Raw genomic sequence first — 14,928 nt, forward strand, 5'->3', positions numbered from 1 at the left:
GAAAAAGAACAAGATGTAATCTAAGATCCCTTTGATGTCAATCCTTCCCAGAGGGAGGTGGAAGCTTAAGCCAATGAAAACATCAAATTAGTTGTGCTCCAACTAGGTTGCATAAGCCTAGCCCAGGGCTTTAAAACAAAAAAGAACATTTGCACACTACACTGCACAAGAAGTTCTCAATTATCTAGGGTCCCAAGAAACATTCATTAAATTTCAAGACTACAGTTCTAGGCTTGTAGCTGCCCAATGAATGGGAATTCGAATGATAATGAACTGGTAAAATTTCAGCAATCAAATGCTAATATTGATCAAGAAAAAGCAACCAAGTATATATAACATGTTGACTGAAATATTTTTAGAGTCCTCAACTCGGCATAATGCAATTAGCTATCCTAATTTTTACTATGTAATTAGTGCTTTTTCTGATAAGTGTTAATGAGTGCTTAATCACTTCTATATTCATTTGCAAGACCTTTTTTAATCATATACCAGATACAAGATCCTTATCAACAAATGAAGGTAAGAAGAAAATACAACCATCTACTAGAGGAGACCTCAAGCAGCCTCTTAAGAAAAAGGCCAAACAGTAATTAAAAACTATGCATCAGAATACCAAAAAATATCAACATTCATTAAGCATCTTTGGATGGGCTGCTCACATGTACAACTATGCCTATGGATAGGGGTGAGCAAAAAAAAAAAACCAAAAAACCAAACCGACCGAAACCGAACCGAAAAAGCAGTTAACCAAACCGACTGGTTCGGTTTCGGTTAACCGAACTGACTAGTATACATGTTTGTCCATATATTTTATATATATTTATGCATAATTTATATATTATAAATTAATAAATATGCATTATATATAAATATATATTTTATAATATATATTATAAAAACTAAAAAACCAAAAAACCAGCGAATCGAACTGGTCAACTGGTTAACCGACTGGTTTCGATTCGGTTCTGATTACCAGTTTTCCTAAAACCGATACTACTTACCCGAACCGTGAGCACCCCTCCCCTACCTATAGACAACTATCTGCTAGAGAGTTATTTGATATCCAAATCCATCTAAAGGAGATATTTACATTAGACACCAAAGCTCTAATCTCTCTAATATAATGTTGGCAATTGGAATGTCCCCCATGCTTCAAACCAACCAACAACTACTTGTGGAACACCCTCGACCTCCTTCCCATGTTAACCATCTAGCACAGTCATTAACCATGGAACTTGGACCAAGGCTTTTTTTTACAGATCAAAGAGTAGCTGTAGTCCCTCACCAATCAGTTTGAACAACGTTAATAAGATCTCGCCAGTACCAACCATAAATGCATCTTATATCTGATATGTCTGATGGCCCTGGATTATCCAAGGACTAAGCAGTTAAAATTTATCCCACCACATCCCAAGTACAGGACAAGCTTTGATCACCTGATCCAAGTCCTGTCAGGATATAGATGTAATAATCACATGTCGCTGAAATATGTCTTCTGTAGAAAAGTCACTGAAATCATCCAGATAAGCGGCAAGTCTAAATTGTAATGGTACTTTTTGTACTCAGAAATACACTCCTTGCACATGGATAGCATAGTATTCCTTTCCTCCCTCAACATCCAAAGCATAACAACTCCCATGCATCTCCACGTGACATTTTTTCCTTTCTTTCCCTAGATGTAACAAAAAAGAGAGGAACACCTATTGAGAAAGTCCAACTTTTACTTCTACACCAATGCATTTCATATTTCTTACTTTTAGGTAACCAAATATCTGGAGAAGTTGAAGCTAACCAAATTATCTTAACTTGAAAAGAGGGTGGGAAACTTTTCTTGTTGATTCAAATACCCCTAATTTTGAACTTAGTCCCTCTAATTTTAAGGCTGGAAGTGTAATTTGAACTAATACCTTTTTTTATAAGAAACACTTTTATTGATTAAAGATTAGAGAGATTGCAACAATTTGGAAAGCTATCCAGATGCCCAAGTTTATCAACTGAATTTACAAGTCAGCCCATAACAATTGGTATCCATGCATTGCCTTGTTTTGTTAGGCAATATATGCCCTTAGCTCCAATTAAATTGATGTACACAAACAACTCCCATGCATCTCCATGTTCAGATTGGTATGTTTATGTGAGTTGCCCTTTAAACTGGACACTTATGAGACTTATGTTAGTTTAAATTTAAAATATTCTCAGCCATTAGATATACTTGGGGAGTTTATCCTAACAAGGCTAACATTGGTGTGTTTCCAAATTGGAGCAGTTTGTCCCAACTGCTAGGGTTAGACCCAAGTACAATTAATGGGTGTTTGGAAGAACTAAACCTGAACCAATTTCCAGTTATGCCCTGAACCTTAGAGACAAATGGGCAAAACTGAAAAGTTGCCCATAACCCCAAACATGATTATGATACTGCACTAGGTCTTGGACTAAGCTATTTTTTATATGCCAACTAGTGATATCCAACTAGGGTCAAATACCTAGGTATGTGAGAGCAATTTAAGACATTACCTGGGTAGGTGATCATAGTGATTGGATCAGCCCCTTCGTCAGACAAAGTGAATATCAGGGTTTACCATCTCTGATGAAAACCTAAAACTGCCAACAATGGATTTCAACAACATTTAAAATCAATTTTGCAAAATGTATATATCCATCTAAGCAAAGAGTGTAACACTACATCAAGCAGTCAAGGAAGAATTCCTTCCCTATGAGCAATGTTTTAATTATTAAGGGTTGAAAGGTTATGGGCAAGAGACCATTAGAGGGTTGATGATGGGCTTTATCTTACACAAGTACATTATCCTTGGGTTTTCATAGGGTGGCTGAATCCAATGATCATTTATGTTTAAGTGTTGAGCCCAGATTGAGCCCAACTTGATTGGCTCAAGGGCTCACAACCCTTAAGTAGTGAATTTGGCATGCCCCTTTCCAGAGATTGGTTGAGCCCATTTGAACTTGTGTGAGACCTTTATGGGTCCCACGCCATACAATATTCAGGCCTACGAGGCCATGCAATGCCTATTTATGTGAACTATTAAAGAAAATGGGTCTTAGGCCCATTACTAATAAGATTGGTTTAAAAGGTCACATCACATGGGTCAAATTTCGGTTTGGAAATGGGTATGGAGCACCCATTCTCTTAAGAAGATAATGTCCTAATCCAAATCTGATTTGGATGAACTCCTAATTCAAATCTGATTTGGATTAACTCCTAATAGAATTAGGAGAGTGCTCTATATAAGATGGTTAGAGGGAGGGGGCGAACTATCCCTTTCTCTCCACTCTCTTGCACTCTTTCTCTTATCCTTTGACCCAAAAACTCTAGTTCGAACCAGCCACAGTGAGGGCTGATTCTCATTAGTCCTCTACTATGTTTTTGGAGAAAAACATCAAAGAACTTCAGTTCACATAGCTGCAGATTCCAAGGAGGTTGGAGCTCGGTTTTGCAGAAATAACATTGTTGAATCAACTTCAAACATACAACTGCACCATCTTCAGTTGGAGGCCAATTTAGGTCTGATATTGGGCATGAATCACCACTCTAGAAGCTACATAATGTAGACTCCGTATCAGGTATGATCTACTCAAAAATCTGGTTTCAAATCTGGTCCAGTTCAATGTAAGATTGATCTAGAAATTTAGATTTCAAAATATCGAGAAATCAGTTCTCAGGTTAGGCTGGAATTTTTTCAAAATTTGGCCAGCAACTGTAACAGGTTCGGGCTTTCAACAGTTTTTCCATGCAGTCTGCAACTTCATTTGCTGATTTTCTAACCTTCAGATTTACAAGGCCAAATGGACCTTAGTTCATTTCTTTTATTTTAGTGGTGTTTATGTTTTATTAGTGCACCTTAATTATGGGCCTGGTTTTTTATTCTTATTACCATTATTGAGCTGACCGCCCTACTAAGGGCATCATTGTAATTGTATCCAAATTACAACATCAATTAGCTCTGTTCTTTTTTTCTCTTTCTTCGACTGAACTTCCTCTTCTTTTCTTTTGGTTTATTTTCAGATTTATTGCATGTGTGATTTACAACTTGGTATCAAAGCAGGTTCCCACCTTCTTCAATTTCTTTCTTTAGGCCCATTAACAATGTGTATGGAGAATCGATTGGCTGATTCTCCATACACACTGTTAATGGGAGGTCTTTGTAGAAGAATACAGTCTTAGTTTGAGGCCCAAGATAAGTTCTTGGAGATTTTTCTCAAGCACCCTAACTAACTAGTGAAATTGTATTAAGGGATCTGAAGACAAATTAATGTTGGCACTGGGCTTGAAGAGAAGTTTTTTGACCTACATTGAGATCGATTAAGGTTGGAGTTCTTGGCCTTAGCGGCTACACTTTCTCTCTTTCTCTCGGGTTGTTAGGTTCTGTGAAACCCTAGTTTGGGGTGATTGAGTAGTAGTTTTTAATTTAGGTTAGTTGTTCCTGATTAGTGGCACCTTATTTTTATTTTCGTTTGCTTCCATTCAGCCAATAGAGCAAACTGGAGGTGAGACAAAACAACCTACAGACTCTAGGTTTGGCCAGAGAGGGTCTATGGAGACCATGTTAGGAGCAGTAGTAATCACAAGGAGGATAACCCAAGGAGGATCCATGTCTGTAGTAGAGGGAAATGGAGGGAGTAAGAAGGAACCCAAGGAGGATAACCCTGTCTATGAGAAGGGGATGCAAGAAAACTACACAGTTGTAGGATGGTTTGTAAACTCCATGCAACCTCATATCAACTAGCACTACCAATGTTGCTAGGACCTACAAACTAAAGAATGAAGAGAATAATCTAAGATAAGGGGAGAAGCCCTTAGTTGTACACTTATCAATGCTGAGATCTCTTTGGCAGGAGATTGATCTCATGGAGATTATTTCGCGGGGATGCACAAAAGATGTTCAGACTCATAGAAGTTAGTGGAGAGGAATCAGGTCTTTGAGTTCATTACTGGACTCAACCCCGGATATGATATTGTCAGACAGAATATTCTAGCAAAGGATGAGGAAACCCTATCTCAAAGCTTGCTATGATTAGTAGTGAGGAGAATAAGAGACAGGTCCAAATTGTGGAATCCCTAGTTGATCACTTTGTGGGATAAAGCCAAGGGTTATCACTGAGAAAAAGGATGTTATGTGTGAATACTGTAAGAAACCCAAGCATGACCAAGAACAATAATAATGGCAAAAAGATGGGAGTGGGAAAGGTGGCAATGCTAATGTAGCCACCTCTTTTGAGAATGAGAAAGGGCCTTGTGATGAAAAGTCTATGGGAGAACATCTTGCAACCGCCAAAGCAAAGTATGAGGACTATGACCAAATCATCAACCACTTACAGTCTTCTACTATAACTCCTACCTCCTCAGGCAATGGTTCCTCTTCAGTTATTCATGCCACTATAAACTATGCATCTCTCTCAAATAATTGTAGGATCCCTTGGATAGTAGATTCTAGTGCCTCGAACTATATAACAAGGGAGACAATTAGGACTTCAGACACACTTATCTTCAATCCTTCATGTACCTAAGCTTAATATTGACCTTCTTTCAATTGGTAATTTGACAAAATCCTTGAATTGCAATATAGCCTTCTTTCCTTCAAATGTGAATCAGTCCTCTAATATCAAGAGTAAACTTAGGGATTAGCAGAAGAAAACAGGTCTGAATAGTTGTACAAAAGAAGATGGCAAAAAGAAGAGGTAAGAGAAGGAGTCGAATAATTCTCCATTCTCCTCTAACCCTAATTTATTAAGATCTAAAAATTTGATGATGACAAGAATGCCCTTAAGTGGGCGGCCAGCTTGGCAGTTATATAAAGAAAATAAAACAAAAAATAAATAACAGGCCCCTTAAGAATAAAATAAAAGATATTACAAGAGAGGATGTTAGGGCCCATTCGGCTGTTAGGGCCCATTCGGCCCAGTCTCTTTACACTCCCCCTCAAGCTGAGCATAGATGTCAATCATGCCCAACTTGCTTATATAATGTGTCAATTTCCCTCTTGGAACTCCCTTGGTCAAGATATCAGCCAGTTGCTCTTCTGATGTGATGAATGGCAAACAAACTTCTCCTGCAGAGACTCTTTCCCTTATGAAATGCCTATCAACCTCAATGTGCTTAGTTCTGTCATGTTGAATAGGATTATGTGCAATGTTGATAGCAGCTTGGTTGTCACAATAGAGCATCATTGGTTTCTCATTGCCTTGTATTCTACTTCAGCTGAGAATCTAGCAACTACTGATTGTTGACACAATATTCCCAACAACCAGAGCACAATAACTAGAGGTAGATCTTCTATCATCAATACATCCTGCCCAATCTGCATCAATAAAGGCTTCCAGCTTCATGTGACCATGCTTAGCAAATATAATACCTTTCCCTAGAGTACCTTTTAAGTAGCACAGAACCCTTTCTGCAGCAACTAGATGAAGATCTCTGGGAGAATGCATAAATTGACTAATAACACTTGGTGCATAGGAAATATCAGGCCGAGTCATGCAAAGGTATAACAACTTCCCAAGCAGTCTCTGAAACACTCCCTTATCAGACAAAGGTTCACCATCTGTAGTAGAAAGTTTATGATTACGATCAATGGGAGTGGAGATGGGTTTAGCTCCAAGTTTACCAGTTTCAGCAAGAAGATCAAGGACATATTTGCGCTGAGATATGAAGATACCATCCTTAGATCGAGCAACTTGCCCTTGCGAAGAGCAATAAGAAGGTCAAGATCTGGGACAGTCAGAGATGGGTCAGTAGAGAGCTGACCTGTTACCTCAGGAATGATGGGAGTGGCAAGATGCTCTTCTGAAGGATTGGAAACAACCTGCACATGTCTGAATCTCTGCCTTTGGTACCACCTTTGGAAAGCAGGAGTAGAAGCAGGAGGAGAAGCAGGGATATCAGAGGTAGGTCCAGTGGAAGAAGTGGACACCCCATGATCTGACTCACAAAAGATGGGAAGAGGTATGGCTGGAGACATAGCAAAAGGCTCATCAGATTTCTCCCCTTCAGGAGGAATGTTAAAGAAGGGAGTCAACTCGGCAAAGGTGACATCCCGAGATACAAATCGGGTGCCACGAACTGGACCAAAACAGCAGTAACCCTTCTGTGCCGAAGCATATCCTAGAAACACACACTTATGAGCCTTAGGTTCAAACTTGTGCCTTTGGTGACCATGAATATGCACATAGCAAGTGCACCCAAACACACGGAGAGGAAGGGAAATGAGATCCTCATCCGGGAAGAGAAGACTAAAAGGAGTTTTAAAGCCAAGGACCCGGGAGGGCATACGGTTGGTTCTTCATCCCTGGATTTCATGAGATAAATCCAAGTGTAACGCGAATAATCATCAATAAAAAGGATAAAGTACCTGTAGCCTCCCATGGTTGGCATGTGATAGAGCCCCCACACATCAAAGTGAACAATATGGAAAGGAGAAACTGATCTTTTATTGCTAATTGAATAGGAATGTCTACAATGCTTTGCCAGCTCACATGATTCACAATGAAGACTCGATAAAGACACCCCTTTAAACATATCTGGGAACAGATGACTCAAAACAAAAAAAGAAAAGTGACCAAACCGAAAATGACATAATAAAATTTTGTTAACACTCTGACACGACTGACTCAAAGGCAACTCCATGAGGTGGTCCCAAAGCATGATCCAATGCGTCCAGCAAGTATATTCCGTTCGCCTCATGGTCTGATGTGGGTGCCGGCAGCAGCAACAGTAATTTAGTGCAGCAGCAGCAGTAATTTAGTGTTCTCAGTAGCAGCAATTTAGTGTTATCATCCTATCTTATCTATTCAGTATTCTTACCTTATCTGCTTTCAGTAGCAAGGATTAGTAGGAATCTTATCTTATCAGTTCAGTAGGATAGATTAAGGGAGTCTTATCTTATCTTATCGGTTCAGTCTTATCTTATCTTATCAGTTCAATAGGATAGATTAAGGGAGTCTTATCTTATCTTATCAGTTCAGTCTTATCTTATTAGTTCAGTAGGATAGATTAGTAGGGAGTCTTCCTAATTAGTAAGGAGTCTTCCTAAAAGTAGGACTCCTATCTCTTGTAATCTCCTATTTAAGGAGCTGATATTATTCAATAAAGGCATCGGAAATTTCAGTCAAGAAAGAGAGCAAGGAGGGTTAGGTGATCTCTTGGACAAATCACCATTAGGGCGCCAAGATAGGTTCATCAAGAGCAGGAAGGAACAAGGGAAAATAGGAGGTTTTCCCCGTGGACTGACCTGTGATGAGATCCTATTCTCGGGCCCATAACAATTTGGTAGCATGGCAAGGCGTCATGGGTGACCTTGAGCAGTTGACGACTAGGGTTCATGAACTGGAGCTCAAGATCGTGAAAAACAGCACGGAGGTGCGCGAGATCAAGGACGACGTCCGAGAATTAAGGCGCTTGATGGAGTTGTACTTTTCCAGCAAGGAAAGAAACCCGGAAGGGGCTGCAACCACAACCGGCCGCCGACCAGACATGGCAGAATCGTCCGGCAAGCAGCAAGTCGTTGCCCTAGCGTAGGGCAAATGTTCTCTTGAATGTGGACCTGATACGGATGCCGATCAACACTGTCAAGGGGCTCCAGCATCCCATGAGGAAAAAGTCAGCAGCCTTAAAACTGGTTTGGTTCATGTTGCAAGGAAGATGCCCAAAGATGCCCATGCACATTTTATATTTGGCCTAATGTACCAAAGGTTGGGTCAGCCACAGAAGGCAGTGCCAGCATATGAAAAGGCAACAGAAATATTACTTTGGAGTGAGGAAGAGATTGACAGGCTTGGGTTACTTTCTTTGGTTCAAATTCATCATGCACAGTGCCTCCTGCTAGGAAGTACAATTGATTATTGTGTCGATAAAGAACTCACGCATGAAGAACTTGGAGAAATTATTTCTAAGTTGAAGGAGTCGGTGCAGTCAGAGATTAGACAAGCATTTGTCTGGAATACACTTGGTTTATTACTTATTAGAACCGGCCGTCTACAGAGTGCTATATCGGTTTTATCCTCTTTGTCGTCTATTGCTCCTGACCACTTGGACTCCCTTGCAAGTCTTGGGATTGCATATCTTCAAGTTGTTGTAGGTGCTGGGGCAAGTGCTGCTGAAGGAACTTGTATGCCTCATGTTGCGGCTACAAATGTTGCAAAAGAGTGTTTGTCAGCTGCAGTCAGATCAGATCCTAGGGCTGCACATATCTGGGTGAATCTTGCTAATGCATACTATTTGGCTGGTGATCATAGAAGTGCTAGAAAGTGCCTGGAGAAGGCAGCAAAACTGGAGCTTAATTGCATGTCAACTCGATATGCTGTTGCGCTTCATCGTATCAAGGATGCAGAAAGGTCTCAAGATCCCAATGAACAACTTTCATGGGCTGCGAATGAAATGGCTTCAATACTTTGAGAAGGGGACTCTGCAACAATTGAGCTTCGGATAGCATGGGTAGGACTTGCCATGGTTCACAAGGCTCAGCATGAAATTGCAGCAACGTTTGGAACTGGACATAATGATTTGACGGAAGTGGAAGAGCGAGCTCTGTACACACTAAAGCAGGCAATAGAAGAGGATCCAGATGATGCGGTTCAGTGGCACTAGCTTGGCCTTCACAATCTTTGTACTCTACAATTCAAGACATCTCAAAAGCACCTTAAGGTTGTAGTTGGCCACGACAAAGAATGCAGCTACGCATGGTCAAATCTTGGTATCTCACTACAGTTGTCTGAGGATGAACCCTCTTCATTGGAACCTGATCCAAGAGGGCAAAATCATTCCACCTATCCGGGATTCCTTTGACTGTGTTTCAAGACACCCATCCTAAATTCGAGCTTGAGAACAAGCTCGTAGTCCAGGAGGGGAGTAATGATGTGGGCGTCGGCAGTAGTAGCAGTAATTTAGTGTTCTCAGCAGCAGCAATTTAATGTTATCATCTTATCTTATATATTCAGTATTCTTACCTTATCTGCTTTCAGTAGCAGGGATTAGTAGGAGTCTTATCTTATCAATTCAGTAGGATAGATTAAGGGAGTCTTATCTTATCTTATCGGTTCAGTCTTATCTTATCTTATCAATTCAGTAGGATAGATTAAGGGAGTCTTATCTTATCTTATCGGTTCAGTCTTATCTTATCTTATCAGTTCAGTAGGATAGATTAAGGGAGTCTTATCTTATCTTATCAGTTCAGTCTCATCTTATCTTATCAGTTCAGTAGGATAGATTAGTAGGGAGTCTTCCTAATTAGTAAGGAGTCTTCCTAAAAGTAGGACTCCTATCTCTTGTAATCTCCTATTTAAGGAGCTAATATTATTCAATAAAGGCATCGGAAATTTCAGTCAAGAAAGAGAGCAAGAAGAGTTAGGTGATCTCTTGGACAAATCACCATTAGGGCGCCAAGATAGATTCATCAAGAGCAGGGAGGAACAAGGGAAAACATAAGGTTTTCCCCGTGGACCGACCCGTGACGAGATCCTATTCTCGGGCCCATAACATGGCCACTCCCAATCATACTCTAAGACTGCAGGTCCTGAAAAACACAATGAGTGGGAAAGAAGGTTATGCTGCAATTCATGGATTTTGTTAAGCTACTAACAGATAAGAGGTTTGTGTTAATCTTAGGGACATGAAGGACAAAAGATAAGAATAGGGTGTCAGAGGTCTTTATATCACCTTTACCAGAGATGGGGGCAAGGGACCCATCGGCAAGGGATATTTTCTCTTTCCCAGAGAAAAGGTGATATGAACAAAAAAGGTTAGACAGGCTGGTCATATGGTCTGATGCACCGGAATCAATAATCCAAGGGATTCTATGATTACCTGAAACGGAAGCATGATTTGCAGAAGCACGAATACCTGAGTGAGCGAAAGTCGATGAAGATGATGTACTGTTGGAAGGGTGAGCTGAAGAAACCGTAGCTTCCAAGTGATTCAGGAGCCTCCCATACTTTTCAAAGCCCATCTTCATTGCAGCCAACTGCTCAATGGTTGATTTCTCTTCACTCTCCTTACTTCCCCCTTCAGGTACTATAGCAGCATTAGCAGTCTTGGGTTTTCCCACCTGACTATCCTTCTTAGAGTTATTGTTGTTCTTAAACCTATCAGGGAGAAGTCCAGGATGAAGCTTCCAGCAAGTGTCCTTTGTATGTCGTAGTTTCTTGCAATATTCACATACCTGCTCTCTTTTCTCAATAGGGCCCTTTGGTTTCATTCTTGCATGTGCAAAATGTTTTGTAGGTGGACTCTGCAACTGAACCTACCGCCTACTCTCCTCACTACTTATCATAACATATGCCTGTGAAAGAGTAAACTCATCTCTGGCCAAAATATTCTGTCTAATAATATCAAACTCAAGGTTGAGTCCAGTGAGAAACTCAAACACCCTATTTCTCTCCACCAGCTTTCTATACATTTCAGCATCCTTTTTACTCTCCCATACCACTGTCTCCATAACATCAATTTCCTGCCATAGGGATTTTAGTATAGAGTAGTAGATTGATACACTCTTCTCCCCTGTCTCAGGTTCTTCACATCACTTTTCAATTTATACGCTCTGGCTACATTCAGTTTCTTTGAATAGGTCTCAGTAACACTGTCCCATATCTCCTTAGCCAAAGACATCCAAAGATAGTCTGGCTTATATGGGGTTGCATAGAGTTGACTAACCATCCTATGATAGTATAGTTCTCTTGCATCCATTTTTCAAATTCAGGGTCTGTCTCCTCGGGTTTCACCTCACTACCTGTGAGATACCTGAGTTTTTCTCTACTACAAACATAGATTTTTATAGACTGTGCCCATGCAAGATAGTTCGTCCCATCTAGTTTAATTGTGGTTACACCAGTCAAAACGGAATCTACCGAGGCAGGTCCAAAAACCGGCACCTGCTTGAACTCACTTCCGTATGTCTCCATTAATCAAACAGAAATTAAAGAACCAGAAATTTTGACTATGTAAACTTACTTGGTGTCAAACCAGAACTCAAGTGCTTGAAAAACTAGGGTTTTGCTCCGTCCAGCTGATGGAAGGAAGAGAGAAGATGCAGCCGCACCTACCAAATTAACCCAAACTCTTCCAAACCGGAACCGCCCTCCTTTAGTAGTCACCCGACACCTTCCAAGCACATAGCGCCACACTCGAGCTTCACCTTTCCTGGTAACCTCGAAAATCTCTAGTCGGCTAGGGTTTCGGGCAACAGCACAACAACATCACTTCTTGGCAAAATCCAGCCAGATCTAAACTATCCAAACCCTCTACCAACTAGGCAAGTGATTCCCTATACTATAGAGAACCTATGTCTCCATACACTCCCTTGATTTTAGAGTGTACAAGAACAAAAGAAAAAAAAAGGAAGAGGAACTAAACCCGCTCTGATACCAAGATGTGAATCAGTCTTCTAATATCAAGAGTAAACTTAGGGATTAGTAGAAGAAAGCAGGTCTGAATAGCTGTACAAAAGAAGAAGATGGCGAAAAGAAGAGGTAAGAGGAGTCGAATAATTCACCATTCTCCTCTAACCCTATTTTATTATGATCTAAAAATTTGATGATGACAAGAATGCCCTTAAGTGGGCGGCCAGCTTGGCAGTTACATAAAGAAAATAAAACAAAAAATAAATAACAGGCCCATTAAGAATAAAATAAAAGATATTACAAGAGAGGATGTTAGGGCCCATTCGGCCCAGTCTCTTTACACCTACTTATTGTGCTTTTCAAGACATGAAATCTCATAAGGTGATTGGGAGTGATCATGAGGCAAATGGGATAATACCTATTGAACATGACTAAGCAAAGTCAAGTACCACCTCATTGAGTAGCTATTGGATCAAATGTGTTAGTCAGTTAATTGCGTTATGCTATGTCGCTATCATCTAGGTCATCTTTCCTTTTCTTCATTGAACCTTTTGTTTCCAACTTTATTTAAAGGAATAAATTTGTCTAGTTTACTTTGTGAACAATGTGAGTATAAAGCATTATAGAAGTGCAGGGGTCATACCATTTACCTTGCATTACTGGCTATAAATACTTTATTTTGTTCATTGATGATTTTTCTCGTTATACCTGCTTTACCTTATGCAGTCTCGTGTTGAAGCACTAAAGCTTGTTAAACAATATCATGAATTTATACTTACCCAATTTAATACCCACATCAAAATATTACAATCAAAAAATGCTAAGGAATATTTTAAGAAAGACCTTACTTTGTACTTTGAGAAATTTGGGGTTGCTCAACAAAGTTCTTGCAGCTGCACTGCACAACAAAATGGAGTAACATAGAGGAAAAACCAACATACTCAAGAAGTAGCCAGGAGTACTCTTTTTGCCTCTCATGTTCCTATGACATTTTGGGGTGATGTCGTTATGACAACTACCTATCTTATTAACCACAGCCTTCTTAGATTTTGGGTTTCAAATCACCTTTTGGTGTTCTACTCTAGTTGGTGATATATATCCTATTCCTCCACATGTGTTTAGTTGCACCTATTATGTCCATATTCCCAGCTCTCAGAAACATAAATTTGAACCCAAGGCTCAAAAGTGCATTTTCCTAAGGTACGCCTCCATACAAAAGGGTTACTATTGCTTCAATCCCACTAGTGGCACCTAATTTGTTTCCATGGGTGTCACTTTTACCGAGTCAGCCCCCTTTTATAGTTATTCTCCCAAGGGGGAAAATTCATCAAGTTGTTTGCTTCACTACTTCCTTTGTTGTCTCTTATTGACTCATGTGTTACATCTCCTAAGTTTCTTATGTCCCTTTGCTAGAGCCTTCCTCATCCCCCAGCTCTCTCATTCCTTACTCAAGAATAACATGTATGAAACTTGAACCCATGACAATTTAGTAAAAACACAACATTCAAACAAACTTTACAAATAGACACAAATATCAATTTCAATCTGTACCATGTATGAAACTTGAACCTATGACAATTTAGTAAAAACACAACATTCAAACGAACATTATAAATAGACACAAATATCAATTTTAATGTATATAATATACATCATATTGAATCGAATTTTATCATATCAGATAGGGGTGGATCAATATTGGATCCAATTATAAAAAGAACAAATTTGAAACGCCCTTTATGTGATTGAATTCAAATACAAACAAACAGATATTGTTTGCAACTAGATAATCTACAACAGCTATAGCCTCTAGGCTTTCAAAGTTTCGCAAACCCCTCCTAAAACGAAGATTCATGAGATACCAGACACCAAATGTTGGGTACAAATGGAAATAGTTTGGTTCTTGTATTAAGTAGACAAAATCTAAAACTAGAATACTAGTTTATGACATCCCTTAAGTCCTCTATGAAAGGCATTGGTAAAACTCATGCTAAATCAAAAAGGGTAAGATGGCTAGGGAGATGCTTAGTTGTTACGATCCATTTGTCCCATATTAGTAATATGGGATGCTAATGTGAGGTATCCCACATCGGTAGTATGGGATGCTGTTGTGGGATATATATGTGCTTGGGTTCCCTCCCTCTAACAGCTAGCTTTTAGGGTAGTTCTCCCAAGGCACATAACATTAGTTGGTCATGATGAAGTTTTCGTTGATTCAAGTATTGGGGTGATTGAAAGCGTAAGATGGCTAGAGAGATGCTCAGTTGGTCATTTCATTAACTCCAAACCAAATGAGGAGGATGTTCTGAGATGGGTCTGACAGAAGTGGAGATTGAAAGAATTTGTTCAAGTAAGAAAACTTAATGTAGGATTCTTTCTTTCTTTCTTGCACAACAAGGAGGAGGCAGATGAGGTCCTAGAGCGAGAATTTGTGAAAGTGAGATCTCCAGACCTTAGACAGGGAGGATGGTATCTGTTGGAGGGGACAGTCCAAGAATGGGGGTTTAGGAGTCTTCTGTGGATTAATGTCTTTGGGATCCCTCTCGGCCTCTCCACACCTGGAATTTGCAAATGCTTCACGCA

At 39.8% G+C, this 14,928-nt stretch overlaps 1 protein-coding gene and 1 pseudogene across 2 annotated transcripts in view; one reads left to right on the forward strand and one right to left on the reverse strand.

The window, feature by feature from the left end:
• LOC104610141 (2-isopropylmalate synthase A-like) overlaps nt 1-14,928 on the reverse strand; it is a 90,919-nt gene that overhangs the window by 24,403 nt on the left and 51,588 nt on the right. The window lies entirely within an intron of this gene.
• On the forward strand, nt 8,300-9,736 carry LOC148800530 (uncharacterized; annotated as a pseudogene).

This window comes from Nelumbo nucifera, chromosome 4 (assembly GCF_055504915.1).
Source record: "Nelumbo nucifera cultivar China Antique chromosome 4, China Antique-T2T, whole genome shotgun sequence".
Lineage (NCBI taxonomy): Eukaryota > Viridiplantae > Streptophyta > Magnoliopsida > Proteales > Nelumbonaceae > Nelumbo > Nelumbo nucifera.